This window comes from Amblyraja radiata, chromosome 5, assembly GCF_010909765.2.
Source record: "Amblyraja radiata isolate CabotCenter1 chromosome 5, sAmbRad1.1.pri, whole genome shotgun sequence".
Classification (NCBI taxonomy): domain Eukaryota; kingdom Metazoa; phylum Chordata; class Chondrichthyes; order Rajiformes; family Rajidae; genus Amblyraja; species Amblyraja radiata.
Window position 1 is genome coordinate 51,005,884 of NC_045960.1, and position 19,229 is coordinate 51,025,112.

Consider the following 19,229-nt stretch of genomic DNA (forward strand, 5'->3'; position numbering starts at 1 on the left):
AATCAATCTCGTGAACCTACGCTGCACTACCTCAATCACAAGGATGTCCTTCCTCAAATTAGGAGACCAAAACTGTACACAATACTCCAGATGTGGTCTTACCAGAGCTCTATACAACTGCAGAAGAACCTCTTTACTCCTATACTGAAATCCTCTTGTTATGAAGGCCAACATTCCATTAGCTTTCTTCACTGCCTGCTGTACCTGCACGCCAACTTTCAGTGACCGATGTACAAGGACACCCAGGTCTCGCTGTACCTCCCCGTTACCTAACCTAACCCCATTGAGATAATAATCTGCCCCCTTGTTTTTGCCATCAAAGTAGATAACCTCACATTTATCTATATTATACTGCATCTGCCACGCGTCTGCCCACTCACTCAACCTGTCCAGGTCACCCTGCAGCCTCCTAACATCCTCTTCACAGTTCACACTGCCACCCAGCTTTGTGTCATCCGCAAACTTGCTAGTGTTGCTCCTAATTCCCTCTTCCAAATCATTAATATATATGGTAAACAATTGTGGCCCCAACACGGACCCTTGCGGCACTCCACTCGCCACTGCCTGCCATTCGGCGGCACTCCTACTCTTTGCTTCCTGTCTGCCAACCAATTTTCTATCCATGTCAACACCCTACCCCCAATACCATGTGCTCTCATTTTAGTCACCAGACTCCCATGCGGGACATTATCAAAGGCTTTCTGAAAGTCGAAATACACTACATCCACTGGCTCCCCTTCATCCATTTTGCTTATAACATCCTCAAAAAATTCCAGAAGATTAGTCAAGCATGATTTTCCTTTCACAAATCCATGCTGACTTGGACTAATCCTTTTACTGCTATCCAAATGCCCTATTATTACCTCTTTAATGATTGACTTCAGCATCTTTCCCACCACCGAAGTCAGGCTAACTGGTCTGTAATTCCCCGTTTCTCGCTCCTTTCTTGAAAAGTGCGATAGCATTAGCTATCCTCCAATCCACAGGAACTGATCCTGAATCCATTGAACATTGGAAAATGATCACCAATGCGTCCACTATTTCTAGAGCCACCTCCCTGAGGACCCTGGGATGCAGACCATCAGGCCCAGGGGATTTATCATCCTTCAGTCCCATTAGCCTACCCAATACTATTTCTCACCTAATGATAATTTCTTTCAGTTCCTCTACCCACTTAGATCCTCTGTCCTCCAGTACTTCTGGGAGATTGTTTGTGTCTTCCTTAGTGAAGACAGATCCAAAGTACCTGTTCAACTCCTCTGCCATTTCCTTGTTCCCCATAATAATTTCACCCGTGTCTGCCTTCAAGGGACCCACATCTGGTTTTGCTACTCTTTTTCCCTTAACATATCTAAAGAAGCTTTTACTGTCCTCCTTTATATTCCTGGCCAGCTTCCCCTCGTACTTCATCTTTTCAGCCCGTATTGCCCGTTTTGTTTCCTTCTGTTGTCCTATGAAATTTTCCCAATCCTCTGGTTTCCGACTACTCTTTGCTGTGTTATACATCTTTTCTTTTAATTTTATTCTATCCCTAACTTCTCTTGTCAGCCACGGTTGCCTCCTACTCCCCTTAGAATCTTTCTTCCTTTCTGGAAGAAAGGTTACCTGTCATATTACCTGTCAAAGATGTCACTTTCAAGGTGTAGTCATAATTCAATAAATATCACTTTTCACAATCCGGATTATGGTCCCAGCATATTCTGCAATTGAAGGAAATTGTGCTAGCTCAGATTTTATCATTAATGATGGGAAATCGATGGACTACATTTTGATATTGGTGTGATATCCTAAACACTTATTTCATACGTAGTGTCTTGAATAGTCGCAACCTAATAATAAGGAAGTAACCAAACAAAGAAAGCAATTGGTTTATTCCAAGCAACTAAAAAAAGCCAAAAATAAAATAAATGTGATCAAAAGGTAAGGAAAATGGGGTTAGGAGGGAGAGACAGATCAGCCATGAATGGCGGAGTAGACTTGAAGGGCTGAATGGCCTACTTTTGCTCTTATAACTCATGACGTTATGTGAAACCTATTAGAAGCATTTTTCCAGTGGTTGCTTAGCTTCAGTATTTAAAGGTACACAAGGGCAATGCTATCTTAAGTCAGTGTTGCAATTCTGCACAATCCTTAGGGTGGCAAGGCAGGTCTCAACAAGCCACAAAATGATTGCCAAATGCGGCTTAGTACAGGTGAACTGCATAAGGCTCTTGAGCTTTCAGCATAAACCCATCAGGATACTAAGGGGAACCACAAGTCTGGACAGATTTTTTGCTCCCAAGTCAGCAGGAATAAACTTAGGCACAAATAAAACCAGCCTGGAACCTACGTTTCAGTCCCTTCACTATATATTGCTGACTGAATCAGACATAAGCCCCAAACATCCAAACCCATCTGCGTTCTAATGGTCATTACATTTTGAAGGTCACATTATGTCACATCATACATCATATGTATGGTGTGACAATAGTCTATGGAATTCTCCAGACATCGTCTGTGGAATTCTCTGCCTCAGAGTCTGTGGAATTCTCTGCCTCAGAGGGTGGTGGAGGCAGATTCTCTGGATGCTTTCAAGAGAGAGCTAGATAGGGCTCTTAAAAATAGCGGAGTCAGGGGATATGGGGATGAGGCAGGAACAGGGTACTGATTGGGGATGATCAGCCATGATCACATTGAATGGCGGTGCTGGCTCGTAGGGCCAAATGGCCTACTGCTGCACCTATTGTCTATTGTCTATTATCATATCATCACTTCCAGAAGGGTTTAGTGTGGGGAAAACATTGGTACTTATTATCATGAAACAAGAGGCCAGTCAACTTATCAGGTTTATCCTAACTCCCAGCAGGGCAATCCCATCAATTTCTGCACACATTTCATTATTTCCCCATACCCTTCTTTTTGCATATCCTTTTGATGATCACCTACACCAAGGGATGATTTATTGTAGTCAACATAACACCCAACACATCTCTGGATTGTAGGTGGAAAGGTGTAGAGCACCACCGGGGGGAAACCCACTTAGTTATGGGAAATATATGTACATTTTACTTAAATAGCACCTGAGCTGGTGATCCAAACTGAGCCCCTGGGGTTGTGGGACAGAGTGTCTCCAGAAAGAAAGACTTTCTCCAGAATAAATTCATGCAACAGGCCCATCTTGTTATTATGTCAAATGAACATCCAGATAGCTTCCTGCCTCAACAAGGAAGCGGAGGCCAATTCACTGGATGTCGTCAAGAGTTATATTTTGCTCTTAGGGCTAACGGAATCAAGGGATATGTGGAAAATGCGGGAACGGGGTACTGATTTTGTATGATCAGCCTTGATCATATTAAATCGCGGTGCTGGCTTGAAGGGCTGAATGGCCTACACCTGCACCTATTTTCTATGTTTCATTTACTGGCCATGCCGAGAAAATTGAATAGAGTTTGGACAGCTTTGTTTTCATCGGCTGGCCTTATCCAATTCTCTATTTGGATAGAAGCCCAATACTGAAGGGCTTTGGCAAGATGAAGCAGGAGAAACAATTTACACAGATTATTAAATGGGCAATAGCAGCATAAATTTAGAACTGTCCCTAAATTAACAGAAAATAGAAACAAGGAAACATTTTATTTCCACAGACTGTTAGCACTGAGAGAGATATGCAAAAAACACCTAGCTAAGATGAATCTTTGAACTAACATTTACAACAGAATGAAATCAAGGTTGCAAGAGTTTCTAAGGGATTATTTGGGACACCTTCAGGAATTAAGTGAAGTAATCACTTCTCAGCCTTTTGGCTATGTTCAAGTGTAGCATCTGGTCTTTTAAATTTAATATCTGACACGTCCCTTATGACTATATGTCCCTTAGGACATGACTTGAGAATTAAGGGACAGAAGTTTAGGGGTAACATGAGGGGGAATTTCTTTACTCAGAGAGTGGTAGCTGTGTGGAATGAGCTTCCAGTGGAGGTGGTGGAGGCAGGTTCGATTTTATCATTTAAAAATAAATTGGATAGTTATATGGACGGGAAAGGAATGGAGGGTTATGGTCTGAATGCAGGTAGATGGGACTAGGGGAGAATAAGTGTTCGGCACGGACTAGAAGGGCTGAGATGGCCTGTTTCCGTGCTGTAATTGTTATATGGTTATATGGTTATCTAGGGACGATATATTAAATAATTTTTTGGAACTGGGAATTTTACACGCAATTTTTTTTTAAGGGTGGCATAGTGGCCAGTGGTAGATCCTGATCTTGTCTACTGTCTGGCTGGAGTTTTACACATTCTCTCTGTGACTGCATGGCCCTGTTTCCTCCCACGTTCCAAAGATGTCCAGGTGTACGGGCAATTGCTAGTTGACATGACCTCGGTGGGCCAAAGGTCCTGTTTCCACTTTGTATCTCTAAAACTAAAGTGGATAAAAGATATTGTGTTCAAGAAGGAACTGCAGATGCTGGAAAATCGAAGGTAGATAAAAGTGCTGGAGAAACTCAGCGGGTGCGGCAGCATCTATGGAGCGAAGGAAATAGGCAATGTTTCCGGCCGCCCCCCCACCCGGCATCAGTCTGAAGAAGGGTTTCGGCCCAAAACATTGCCTATTTCCTTCGCTCTATAAATGCTGCCGCACCCGCTGAGTTTCTCCAGCACTTTTGTCTAATTTGGATAAAAGATATTAATGCAAACATGAACCAGTCTCCCAAGAAAAACCTGTCAATAGACAATAGACAATAGGTGCAGGAGTAGGCCATTTGGCCCTTCGAGCCAGCACCACCATTCAATGTGATCATGGCTGATCATCCCCAATCAGTACCCCGTTCCTGCCTTCTCCCCATATCTCCTGATTCCTCTATCTTTAAGAGCCCTATCTAGCTCTCTCTTGAAATTATCCAGAGAACTGGCCTCCACATCCGAGGCAGAGAATTTCACAGACTCACAACTCTCTGTGAGAAAAAGTGTTTCCTCGTCTCTGTTCTAAATGGCTTACCCCTTATTCTTAAACTGTGGCCCCTGGTTCTGGACTCCCCCAACATTGGGAACATGTTTCCTGCCTCTAGCGTGCCCAAACCCTTAATAATCTTATATGTTTCAATAAGATCCCATCTCAATCTTCTAAACTCCAGAGGATACAAGCCCATCCGTTCCATTCACTCAGCATATGACAGTCCTGCCATCCCGGGAATTAACCTTGTAAACCTACGCTGCACTCCCTCAATAGCAAGAATGACCTTCCTCAAATGAGGGGACCAAAACTGCACACAATACTCCAGGTGTGGTCTCACTAGGGCCCTGTACAACTGCAGAAGGACCTCTTTGCTCCTATATTCAACTCCTCATGTTATAAAGACCAACATGTAATTCGCTTTCTTCACTGTCTGCTGTACCTGCATGCTTACTTTCATTGACTGATGAACAAGGACCCCCAGATCCCCGTTGTACTTCCCCTTTTCACAACTTGACACCATTTAAATAGTAATCTGCCTCCGTGTTTTTGCTACCAAAGTGGATAACCTCACATTTATCCACATTAAACTGCATCTGCCATGCATCTGCCACTCACCCAACCTGTCCAAGTCACCCTGCATTCTCAAAGCATCCTCCTCACAGTTCACACTGCCACCCAGCTTTGTGTCATCTGCAAACTTGCTAATGTTACTTTGAATCCCTTCATCTAAATAATTGACATATATTGTAAATAGCTGCGGTTCCAGCACCGAGCCTTGCGGTACCCCACTAGTCACTGCCTGCCATTCTGAAAGGGACCCATTAATCCCTACTCTTTGTTTCCTGTCTGCCAACCACTTTTCTATCCATGTCCTAATGTAAAGTACAAACAATAATCAAATTTAAAATTAAATGCATGAATAAACCCTTCTGTCTGAAGAGAGCTGACTGCTGGTTCACAGCAGGATCACGTGATCTGGTTTGTAAACTGATACGACCATAAGTTGTTCTTCAGCTAAATGTAAGACATTGGAGCTGCATTAAGGGTTAATTAAAGAAAACAATATAATTAATAGGTTTAGCAGAAAGATGCACAGCTTAGAGGACTAGTACAATTTTTTATGTATGATGTAAATGTTTTATAAATAAAAGCCAGCAAACTTGTACTCGTACAGGAGTATATGCTCCTCCATGGTTAATCCTATCACGGTTCTCTGTGTGAGTGATGTATGTTTACTTGATGCACATGGCCTTCAGCAATGACATAAATCATATATATTATTGCTGCAGCACTAGGGGACAGAATGAAATGCAAATGCAGATGCAGGATTAACTGGAAGAGCCTTTCATCAGTATAAATTGAGAGATCTGTGTCTATCCCAGCTGCTGTAGGTGAGTTCACCAGTGAAACAAGTGCTGGAACCCTCATTCGTTGGCCTGATGCTTTCAATCTCTTTCCTGCTTTCTTGAAAGAGGATAAGATGTAACCACATCAACCACTTCCTTGGGTGCTTATTTCTAGTTGCAAAATATTCCATCATCGGGTTAACAAGACTTAATTGGCATTTGGACATGGACATGGAAGGAAAGGTTTGGTGGGATATGGGCCAAACACGGGCAAGTGGAATTAGTTTAGATGGGACTTCTTGAATGCAAACAAAAGTCCTACTCTCTATATTTCCAGGATTTCAGTGGAAATAATGTGATTTTGGAATAAAAGGGGAGATCTCCAACTGATCTCAGAGTAACCAGCTCTCATTTTCTGAATCATTTAGCTGTGAAATTATATTTTTAGGCTAGAGCATTGTATATTTTTTCATCAATTAATTATCACCTAACCATTATCAAAGTTACAATAGATCATGCAAAGAACGCATTGGCAACTTCTGCACAAAGTACTTTGATAGGATGTTGCATTTTCTGGAGTTCTGAATACATGGAAACATTAAATAGCAATGCATTTAGTTAAAGCAGCAAAGCCCTGGTCACAGACGTACCATCGATATGAAATACCTATGAGCAACTTATATTCACCTTACATTGACATATGCTAAATTTTCACAAACTGTTCCACAGTAAAATTACCGTGTGTCCTTTTCCTCTTTTTTTTTTGCCTGTCTAATAAGGGGTGCAACTTACATTGTAAATTGGAAAATAGTTTTCCTTCATCAAACTCTTTTTATCCTTTTAATCTCTCCCTCATCTTCATGAATCCTTTCTTAATCATCTTCTGTATTTTGATTGCATTCATCTCTCTTCATTATCTCCACTCTCCTGATTCACACCCTCATTGATGATCACCTCCTGAGCCTGAACATGACCGAATACTTCTGCCAGTTTTAAGAATAATGGCGAGGCCAGCACGTATAATTAAACAAATGTGCAAGCTACTCTTCAATTTTTCTTTCTCCTTCGTAAATTACTTCACACTAGTAACTTGCTAATACATGAGTATGAAGTTGCTTTAATTACCCACTAAACATGCCAGAATAAGATAGTGTGCTGTTCAATTTTTGTGGAATTAACTAGTTCTGAATAGTGAAAATTTAACCTCTTTGATCCAGAAAATGTTGAGTACTATTCCTTCAAAGCGCATTAACTGTTGTCATCTTAAATCATTTTTTTTATATCTCTCAGCTATCTGTCTTTCACTCATAACCCCAGTTTTTTCCCCCTCTCTTTAATTTGTTTTCTTCATGTGATTTTATATCACATATTCATTAATACTCCCTGTTTTTAACTCAATGTCTCAGTGAGGTTTCTTCACTTGGTTCTATTGGGTAGCTTCATGATTTCCTGTTCGTTTAGTTTAGTTTAGTGATATAGCATGGAAAAGGGCACTTCAGCCATTGAGTTGGTCATTGATCATCTGTTCACATGAGTTCTATGATATCCCTCTTTCTCATCCACTCCCTCCACAGTAGGAGCAAATTTATGGAAGCAAATTAACTTAGAAACCCATGTCTTGGGGATGTGAGAGGAGATTAGAGCACCCAGAGGAAATTCATGTGCAAACTCTACACAGACAGCACCCAAGATCAGGATCGAACCCGGGTCTCTGGCACTGTGAGGCAGCAGCTCTACCAGCTGTGCTGCTGTAGCACCTGTATTGGACCTTGGCCTATATTTTATTGTACTGTGCAGCATGGATATGTTGCGGAATGGCTACTTCTGCTTCCATTTCTAAATGTTCTGCGTGCTTAAATATAAAACAAGTCTTTTCTCAAAATCTTTAATAAATTTATTGAGAGCATCATTGTTTTACCACTGACAGCACACTTTGTCCAAAGGATTTGAAACTGGTCACATTGATGATCAATGATGGCACAATCCCACAAAAGCAAATATATAATTCTCTGGGAATACATTACTTGCAAGACTTTTCTACCACGAAAACTTGAGATCTTTGTTGCTGCAGAGAGATTAAGAATTAATTAAATACCACTCCAGAGTTAATTGCACACCTGTGAATGCCTCATTAGTGGTTGCAAAAGCAACAGACTGGACTGACCTTTTCTTTTTCCTTTCCATCGAAGAACAAATTAATTTATGGTTGTGATTAATATGTTCATGGATTTGGGAGGTTTGGAACATTGTTTTGACCTTTAAAAAGTCTAGATACTTTTTGTGGAGTCAGGTGCTCCAAAGTAAGTTGATCGATTAGTTTACTGTCATAAACAACAGGGTGCAATGAAATTCCGAGTTTGCATGAAGCTCACAGAGTGAGCACTACAGTAATAATAAATATAACAATAACCAAAAGGACAATAAAAACAGCAGAACAGTGCAAGATTGTGGTGCTGATCTGAGTAGTCCAAATATATTAAAGTACAATAACATAATAACCAAATGAGGTGGAGTTAAGAGTGAGAGTGTGTTACAGCACCTCTGGGAAGGAGATGTGAAAGAAGTGATTAAACTTCACATGCTCAGGAGTCTCATAGCAGTGGGGAAGAACCTGTTCTTAAGTCTGAACTGAAGATGGACACAAAAAGCTGGAGTATCTCAGCGGGACAGGCAGCATCTCTGGAGAGAAGGAATGGGTGACGTTTTGAGTCAAGACCCTTCTTCTGAACCTCTGGGCTTTCATGCTTCAGCATCTTCCCCAGAAGTCCGAAGAGAGGAAAGGAAATGGCTAGGGTGCCAGGCATCCTTGACGATACTTCCAGCATGTGTAGATGCTGATTTACACAGAAGGTAGCATTCCTGAGTCAATGCACCATGAAGATGGACTGAATAGAAGGAAGGGATAAGCCTATGTTCACCGACCTCTGCAGGTTCAGGTGGTCAAGAACAGGGAAGTTGCCTTACCAGATTAAGATGCATCCCATCAGAACACTTTCTATAGCACAACTGTAGAGGTTTGAGAGAATCTTCATGGCCATGCAGAATTTTCTTAGATGCCTAAGAAACTGCATGCGCACCACAGCAGTTTTCAGGGAATTTAGGAAATTAGCAGTGGTACTATGAAAGCAATGGAAGACTTCAATCTGCATGGTGACTGTTCAAACCAAATCTGCATTAATAACTGGGAGAATGAATTCAGGGACTGTACAAAAGGCAGTTTATCAAGTCAGTTCATTGAGGAAATGGATGAACAGGCTATTCTAGAACTGGTTTTGTATGAAGAGAATTGATATTAGACATTAATGCTCTGGTATTTTGCATCATACAGGCCCTTCGAACCTGCACCGTCATTCGATATGATCATGGCTGATCATCCAACAGTATCCCATCCCTGCCTTCTCTCTATACAAGCCACAAGGGCCACATCTAACTCCGTCTTAAATATAGCCAATGAACTGGCCTCAACTACCTTCTGTGGCAGAGAATTCCACAGATTCACCACTCTCTGTGTAAAAAATGATTTTCTCATCTCGGTCCTAAAAGACTTCCCTCTTATCCTTAAACTGTGACCCCTAGTTCTGGACTTTCCCAACATCGGGAATAATCTTCCTGCCTCTAGCCTGTCCAACCCCTTAAGAATTTTGTAAGTTTCTATAAGATCCCCCCTCAGTCTTCTAAATTCTAGCGAGTACAAGCCGAGTCTATCCAGTCTTTCTTCATATGAAAGTCCTGCCATCCCAGGAATCAGTCTGGTGAACTGTCTCTGCACTCCCTCTATGGCAAGAATGTCTTTCCTCAGATTAGGAGACCAAAACTAAGAACAATATAATCGTTGGAACAATGCAGCTGTTTCACAGCTCCATCGATTCTGGTTCAATTCTGACCCCAGGTTCAGTTCTGGTCTCTGGAGTTGTTTGTGTGGAGCTTGCATGTTCTTTCTATAACCATGTGGGTTTCCCCGGGATGATCCACTTTTCTCCCACATCCCAAAGACATGCTTATTGCAAGGTTGATTGGCTATTGTAAATTGATTTGTTGCTGACTGTTGGGCAAATTAGAAGATTAATTGACTTTTGGGGGAATGGAGTTACTCTGAGGTCTCGCATAGATGTGATGGGCTGATGGGTTCCTTCTATGCATTAGAGAAATATGAAAATCCTTAATATTTTAAGGTAAAATAAAATGCAGACATTCAGCACTTGCGGTACATAATTTGATAGATTGGTAAGCTAACAAAAGCTGTGGTCATTCAGACATGTTACAACTGTCATTAAGTCAAAATAGAGTAAGTGTGAAAAAAGTTCACCTAAGATTGCAATATATAACTTGACTGATTAGAGATTTTATTTCCACACATTTAAACGATACTAGACTAAGTTGGGTTCCAGTCACACGGGAGGCCTGGTCCCCCAAGGCAACCCATTCTCCAACTCAATATTCCACCACACACCTGTTCCCCCAATGCAACCCGTTCCCCCAATGCAATATTCCACCACACACCCATAGACCCTAACTGTGCAGGCACGGCTCATTTCTCCTCATCCACAAGCACTCCCTTCCCCTCCTTTTCATGTGTGGGAGGGGAGGAGGGGAGGGGTGGAGGGGTGGAGGGGTGCGGGGTGTGTGGTGGGAGGGTGTGGGGTGGGAGGGACAGAGAGGTATGGGGTGGGAGGGGAGAATGGGTGTGTGTGGACGGGGAGGTGTAGGAGGGGGGAGATGGTGGTGTGGGGGAGGGAGGTGTGTGAGGGGGGTGTGGCGGGGAGGAGGTGTGTATGTGGGCGGGAGGGAGCTCAGAGAAAAGACAGGGGAAGAGCCATGGGTGAGTGGCGGGTAACACGAGGAGGGGGGAGGAGCCAGCGAGGGGGACAGGAGGGGTGGTGGCTGGAATTGGCGGTGCGATGGGGACTCATAGCGGGCACTGGTCGCTGGTCGTTCTCCTCCGCCGAGATCAGAGTCTCCGCTTTCCATTTGGCGACATCGGCGACATCTCCAACTCCATGCTGGGCTGGGTCTCCGACTGGGCTGGGCTGGGTCTCCCACGCTGGGTTGGTCTGGGTCTCCCATGCTGGGCTGGGCTGGGCAGGATCTCTGACGCTGCATCTCTGACACTGGGCTGCTCAACGCTGGGCTGCTCGGGGCTGGGCTGCTCAATGCTGGGCTGCTCGGGGCTGGGCTGCTCGGGGCTAGGCTGCTCGGGGCTGGGCTGCTCGGGGCTGGGCTGCTCGGGGCTGGGCTGCTCGATGCTGGGCTGCTCAATGCTGGGCTGCTCGGGGCTGGGCTGCTCGGGGCTAGGCTGCTCGGGGCTAGGCTGCTCGGGGCGGGGCTGCTTCGGGTCCCTCCGAAAATTGTGGCCGGTTGGAAACCTCCGCCGGCCATCCTCAGCTCCAGTAAAGATGCGATGGTGCAGGAAGGGGCGGACCGTCCCAGTGAGTGACAGGGGAAGAGACTAATCCGCGTGGCGCTGAACGGCAGTAGAGATCGATCCGCGCACGCGTGGTTTTTAAGATTTTTTTAAACCTCGCTTGCATTTTATGACATTCAACTGATTGGAACGAAACTTGGTGCAATCGCAGCATAGGAGAACGGTGAGTGAACTGGCGAAAAATCGTACCGCTATTGCGAACCGTTTTTGCGCAAATAGAAAGACCGCACAATTAATTTTCATAGATTTACAGCATTTTATAAATTTATCAATATACTAGACCAAGTGAGACCCTTTGGGCCCCGTTCCCCCAACGCAATATTCCACCATTCACCCATAGCCTCCAACTGTGCCGGCGCGGCTCATTTCCCCTCATCCCCCAACACTCTCCCCCCCTCCTCTTCACCCTCTTCTCTCCCCTCTTCGCCTCCCCTCGTATACTCTCTCCCTCACCTCTCCCTCCCCTTTCCCCAACCCTCAGTCACTCCCTCCCTAACTCCATAATCCCTCCCCCTCCTCTGCTTCTATCTTCCTGCTCCTCCACTCCTCACCTATCCCTATCCCACTCCGCCACTGAACACAATGTTTAAATAACATTTCTCCTCCTCCCCTCTCTCTCCTTACAACAATGTAACACATCTCTCATTGCACTGGGTGGAATTTATATAATGTAATGTTTATGTAATGAGATCCCATTGTGACATTGTAGCTGCTAACTGCTAGTGCAGATGGAAGACAATTTTCTCAGTGAGATATTGTAGTGAAAAATGTGAATAACTTGTAAAATATATCATCAATTTGAACAAAACTTGATACACTACACGCACATAGATAATGGTTAGTAAGGTGGTCCAAAAATTGTAGCAGTATTGTGTACCATTTTGGCATAATTCAGGGTGACATCGCTCACACATAGACAGACTCACAAACAGGATGAGAGTTTTAGTAATATCTAGATAAATAGATAAAGCCATTGTTTATAGAGCAATGAGATCAATCCTTCTGTCCCACATGTCAAATGGCAATTTAATTGTCAGTTTGATAAACTAAATGGAAAAGCTATTGCTTTCAGGCACTAATCCGTGTAGAGATTTAAATCCAGATAGTGTACATCTGTCTCTGAACTCTTGCAATTATGCAGGTACTAGTTTGAAATATTAACTAGTTTTACTAGTTTGAAAAACAGAAAACAATCTGCCCATCATGGATACAAAATCAAGGCATTTGTAATGATAAACAAAATATACTGGAAATGCTCAGCAGGTCTGGTAAAGTCAGTTTACACCATAAAGAAATTAGCCTTTCAGAATGATACATTTTCATTCAAACTGTTGTGTGGGTTGGTAGTATAATTAGCCACTGTAACTTGCCAGTGGTTGAGTAAAATTGTAGAATCTGATGATAGTTGATGGGGACATGGGAAAATTAAATGGGATTACAAGGATGTTGAAAGGACTAGAGGGTGTGAGCTATAGTCGAGTAGGCTGGGTCTCTATTCCATCTAGCACAGGAAGATGAGGGGAGATCTTATAGAGGTACACAAACTCATGAGAGGAATAGATCGGGTAGATGCACAGAGTCTTTTGCCCAGAGTAGGGGAACCAAGGACCAGAGGACATAGGTTCAAGGTGAAGGGGAAAAGATTTAATAGGAATCCAAGGATTATCCTTTTCACACAAAGGGTGGTGGGTGTATGGAACAAGCTGCCAGAGGAGGTAGTTGAGGCTGGGAGTATCACATTTTTTATTTCTTAAATGAAGAAACAGTTCGACAGGTACCATGGAAAGGACAGGTTTGGAGGGATACGGACCAAGCGCAGGCAAGTGGGACTAGTGTAGCTGGGACTTTGTTGACCGGTGTGGGCGACTTGGGCTGAAGACCTGTTTCCACACTGTATCACACTGTTTCACTCTATGACTCTATTTGTGCAGATCAGTAGTTGATGGTTGATTTGGCAGGCTAAATGGTCTGTTTCCATGCTATATAATTTTGACTAGGAAAATAATATAATTGCATTGTGCTGCTTCTAGTTACACCCCATGTAAATTAATTCATAAAGCTGCACCTTTAGATAAATAGACAACAAAGCAAAATCCATTTGGAAATTCATTTTAGTGTTTATTAGTATTTGTGAGTTAATGCAGCATTTCAAGTTCAAGTTACATTCATTGTCACATGCACCAATTGGTACAGTGAGATCTGAGACCATACAGCCATACAAATAAAAAGAACACAACACACGATAGAATTTAACATGAACATCCCCACACAGCGGAATCAACGTTTCCCACTGTGATGGAAGGCAATAAAGTTTCTCTTTGTTCACCCGTGGTCGGGGCCTTTGTGCCCTCCGCAGTCGCCGCTACGGCGGCCCGATGTTCAGGCCTTCTTGCCGGGATCATCGGAACTCCGATGACGGAACGGAAGAACACTCTCAGCGGCTTGGAGTTTCTGAATCAGCCACTTCTTACCGAAGTCCACAGGCCGAGCTGGTCGGTGCTCCAACACTAGCGATCCTCGGCTTAAGATCCCAGGACTCCGCGATGTTAAAGTCAGCGCCGCCCGCAGCTAGAAGCTCCGCAAACCACAGCTCTACGATGTTAAAGCAGCGGGCCCAACGCTCCGGAGCTTCAACAAAGGCGATATCCGGCAAGACATCTCCCGCTCTGTGATGGAATCCAGTGCTGCGCTGCTGCTGAAGCTCTGACCGGACCGGCAGGAAAGGCCACCCTAATCCAGATGGTAGGTCCCGAGGAGGTGGGCAAAGATGCGATTCGGAGAAAAGACGCATCCTCGACCAGGAAGTGACTGGGGAATGGTTTCCCCTATTCCCCACCCCCTACATAAAAAGACTAAGAAACCTTTTAAAACATACTTTTTGACACAATAAAAATAACAAAAAGGGGGAAATGACAGACAAGCTGCTGGCGAGGCTGCCTCATGCGGCGCCATCCGATGACACACGCTCCTTTGTGATGCATGTGTTGTGTTCTCAAGTCAAAGGAATTATTAGGTTGATTTTGTGATTACTGTTATGAAGACCTACCATGTCTCTTCAGAATTTGATGGCATATTTGTAAATGCAGAACAAAAGGATGCTGATGGAGAATGGAAGGAGGCTCGGGAAGCAAGTTTTTATTTTAGGAAGCGGTTTCCTACAAGCCACATATATATGGCAATATATTCTAAACCTGCCACTGAACCATGCCTATCGAGGCTCATGTTCACCAGTGATGTAGCGTTATTTAATGTACTTCAGAAAGAGATCCAGGGTAATTACTGCACACCAGTGCATTGAAAGTACACAACAATCTGCATTGTTTTTGCCTTGGGCTCTTTTGAGGGGTACAAGCAGCATTGAGGTGCTTGCAGTGCCCTGATTCCTGACGCTGGTGACAGCAGGAGAAAACAGATTACTTTCCACATCTACAGGAAATGGAAATAGAAAAAAAAATAGGATTTATTCAATGTGTTACACTATGTTTCCCATTTTCAGGATACAAGTAATTGATTGATGGAATGGGAAGATACAGCATGGAAACAGGCTCTTTGGCCCACTGAGCTCTTACCAGCAAATGATCACTCGTTCACATTAGTTCTGTGTTATCCCAATTGTGCAAGTACAGAGAAGGATGTAAAACGGCTTCAAGGGGATACAAACCAGCAGAGTGAATGGGTGAGTTCAATAGGTAGTGCAAAGGGAAAATTATCAGAGTGCAGAATATAATTCACAGCATTGTATCATTACAGTTCCAGAGAAATGGCTTTATGTCCGGACGAGAAGCCGAGACTATACCCTGTGGGAGGTCTGTTCAGTAAACTGATAACACCTAGTTTTCGGGAAGACTGTTCAATAGTCTGATAACAATTCAAAGGGACCTATATATGAATACAGAGCAGCAAACTATTAAGAGGGAATAGGCTGTGATAGAATTCTCTGGAATTTACACGAATTAGATGATTTCTCATCGAAAACCTTTAATAGCTTTAATAGCTTAATAGCTGAGCTGCAGGGCAGATTTTCCCATGACTGAAGGGTTTAGACCAGGGATCACAGTTTCTGAATAAGGGGTCGTTTTTAGAGATTAGATGAAGAGAAATGTCTTCATTCAGAGGATGGTGAACCTGTGGCACAATGGCACGGTTAGTACAGCTGCTGGCTCACAGGACCAGAGACCTAGGTTCGATCCTGACCTCAGGTGCTCTCTGTGCAGAGTTTCCACATTCTCCTTGTGATGTTGTGAGTTTCCTCAGGGTGCTCTGGTTTCCTCCCACATCTCAACGACGTGCATGGTTGTGGAATTCTCTACCACAGACGGTGTGGAGATCCAGTTATACTGATCATTCGAGACTGAGAATTGAACTGTTTGTCCCAGACTGAACAAGAGCTTGTATTCCAGACTGTATGATTGTATTAACAGTAAACATGCTGTTGAGGTGTTTTAATGCTGCTTGTTCTTGGGTTCAGTCTCAGCAGTCGTCCTGTGCTCACACACTAGACTGCAGTCCAGTATGCACAAGACTTTTCGTGGTGTAAAATCAAGAGCAAGACTCTCTCATGTCTCTAGGTCAACTTGGAAAGCCTTCAGGAAAGTGAAAACCCTTGGCAAGTTTATTTGGCTTCCCTTGAAGTGATGTCCCAGCCTTTGTTTACCATGATAGAAGATCCTCTCTGGCAGTCACCGATTTGATGGCATACCTATCTCACCTGTAACCAGAATGAAACGTGGTTGCTTGGAATGGTTATGGTACTCATATGAGCTTCATCTTGCTATGCTATTCTCATTAAATTTTCATATGAAAACAGTGCAGCTTTATGACATGGTCACTGAACACCATTCGACATTTGCATAAATATAGTTGAGCTGACTAAACAATAGCTGTGAAGATAAGACACAAAAAGCTGGAGTAAATCAGCGGGACAGGCAGCATCTCTGGAGAGAAGGAATGGGGGACGTTTCAGGTCGAGACCCTTCTTCAGATCTGAAACGTCACCCATTCTTTCTCTCCTGAGATGCTGCTTGTCCTGCTGAGTTACTCCAGCCTTTTGTGTCTATCTTCGGTTTAATTCAATTCAATTCAATTCAATTCAATTCAATTCAATACAATTCAATTCAATTTATTGTCATTTGGACCCCTTGAGGTCCAAACGAAATGCCGTTTCTGCAGCCATACATTACAAACAAATAGACCCAAGACACAACATAATTTACATAAACATCCATCACATTGCTGTGATGGAAGGCCAAAAAAACGTATCTCTCCCCTGCACTTCCCCCCCCCCCCCCCCGATGTCAGAGTCAAAGTCAAAGCCCCCGGCGGGCGATGGCGATTGTCCCGTGGCCATTAAAGCCACGCCGGGTGATGCAAGGTCGCACACCGGGTTCTTGATGTTAGAGCCCCCGGCGTGCGCTTGCAATCCCGCGGCCATTCCAAGCCGCGCGGGGCGATGATGTAAGGCCTTGCTCCAGGAGCTCTTCAACCCCGCAACTCGGGCGGGAGAAGTCGCCGTTGCGGAAGCCCCGAAAAGCGGTCTCCCTCCAGGGACCCGCGGGCTCCCGGTGTCTCTGTCCGCCAAACCCGCAGTTGCAGCCACCGAATCTCCGGGGGTCGGGCCGCAGCAGCGTCCACCACAGCTCCACCCGCTCTGGACTCGGCCAGCTCCGCGACGGTGAGGTGAGTAGTCGGCACCACAGCCCCCGGTCTTCCTGTTGGAGGCCGCTCCTCGTTGCAGCCCCAACGACAACGGAGACCCGACAAAGAAAAGGTCGGGTCTCCCGTGCAGGGAGAGATTTAAAAGTTACCTCCTCCCCCCCACACCACCCCCACCCCCCCACACACATACCCCAACAAAAAATAACAAAAACTACATAAAAACATAGACATAAAATAATAAAAACGCAGACGGACTGCAGAGGCCGCTGCTGACGAGAGTCGCCAGCATCTGCAGTTCCTTCCTAAACAATAGCTGTCATTTTCATCTTTTGACTGATGTCTCTGCGGTCCCATGTTGTTGCCTATCACTGAGTCATGGAAAGTCAGGATTTTTCAGACTGAAGGCCATTCAGCCTGTCATGGCTGTACCTGCCTGTTCCAGTGTAACAAGAACTACTAATCTGACCTTCCAGCACTTTGATCCTAGTCCTCAAACCACCATCATGGCTTTTCATACATGAATCCTATATATTTTTTACCCTCAAATGAAAAATGATTTCATCATCTTCCTTTAATCCTTCTGCATATTATTTAAAATCTTTGCCACCTGGATTTTGGCACTTCTTCCGCCCAACCCATTGCTAAGAGAAAGAGATCCATCCTGTTTACTCTCTCAAGGCATTCATAATCTTTTGCATGTAATTGGCTGAAGGTCACACTTGCTTTGGTAATTCTGGTGTAGATTTCATTATCAATGTGAATTACATGGGGTAGCCTATTATATGTGTATTTACCTGAGTCTACATACCTGTAATTCTGCTGCAAGCAAGGTTTTCATTGTACAAGTGCCTCTCTGTACTTGTGCATACGACAATAAGCTCAACTCGACTTGAGACAGGGGGAACCTTCGTGCATTGGCTACTCACTGAGATGGAAATGCTACACAAGACTTTTCTGCTGCAGTTGTTCAATCATTTTTCTTCTGTTGACACTGATATTTAACATATAAGTGCAAAACCTCATTGCCTCAACCTAATTATTGTTAATAGGTTAGAATGTAAATACTGTAACATTATATTTGTTCCTATTTCTTCACTTCTATCCATTTCCCCCCTTCTTCCTTTATTTCAGCAACAAATTTAATATTCTGAATAATGCTCATTAATTATTTTCAATCTGCTTAATTAAGGAGATACAAAGTCACTTGTCCTATTCACTGAAACTCTAAATATTAGAGTTTACGAATTAGATTTTGTCTTACAGAAACTAGTCGACGGAAATCTAATTGAAATTCTCTGGCTAAGTGCCTGTCTAAAAATTGATAGACACCATTGTATGCTACTCACCACAAGATCTGATCCATTGAGATGTAAAATGTATTCTGACTGCCAACACTTACATATATAATTCAGTGTAGACCCAGGCCCTATCTCCGAGAGCAATGGGACCACATCACCACTTTGTAAGCAGCTCAGATGTATCACAACTCAAATAAGCTGAGCCAACTCTCAAATACAGCAATATAGAAACATAGAAAATAGGTGCAGGAGTAGGCCATTTGGCCCTTTGAGCCAGCACCACCATTCAATATGATCATGGCTGATCATCCAGAATCAGTACCCCATTTCTGCTTTCACCCCATATCCCTTGATTCCGTTAGCCGTAAGAACTATATCCAACTCTCTCTTGAATACATCCAGTGAATTGGCCTCCACTGCCTTCTGTGACAGAGAATTCCACAGATTCACAATTCTCTGGGTGAAAAAGCTTTTTCTCATCTCAAGCGACAATGCATAAACAATAATTAGCCTTTTCAATATTTTGCCTTCATTTGTAATGAATTACATATCTAGCAGTATGAATAAACCTATCATGCAA

General features: G+C 43.6%; 1 pseudogene; it reads left to right on the forward strand.

Moving 5' to 3' along the window:
• The first annotated feature begins 3,762 nt into the window (after nt 1-3,762).
• Nucleotides 3,763-3,912, forward strand: LOC116973877 (annotated as a pseudogene).
• The last annotated feature ends 15,317 nt before the right edge of the window (nt 3,913-19,229 follow it).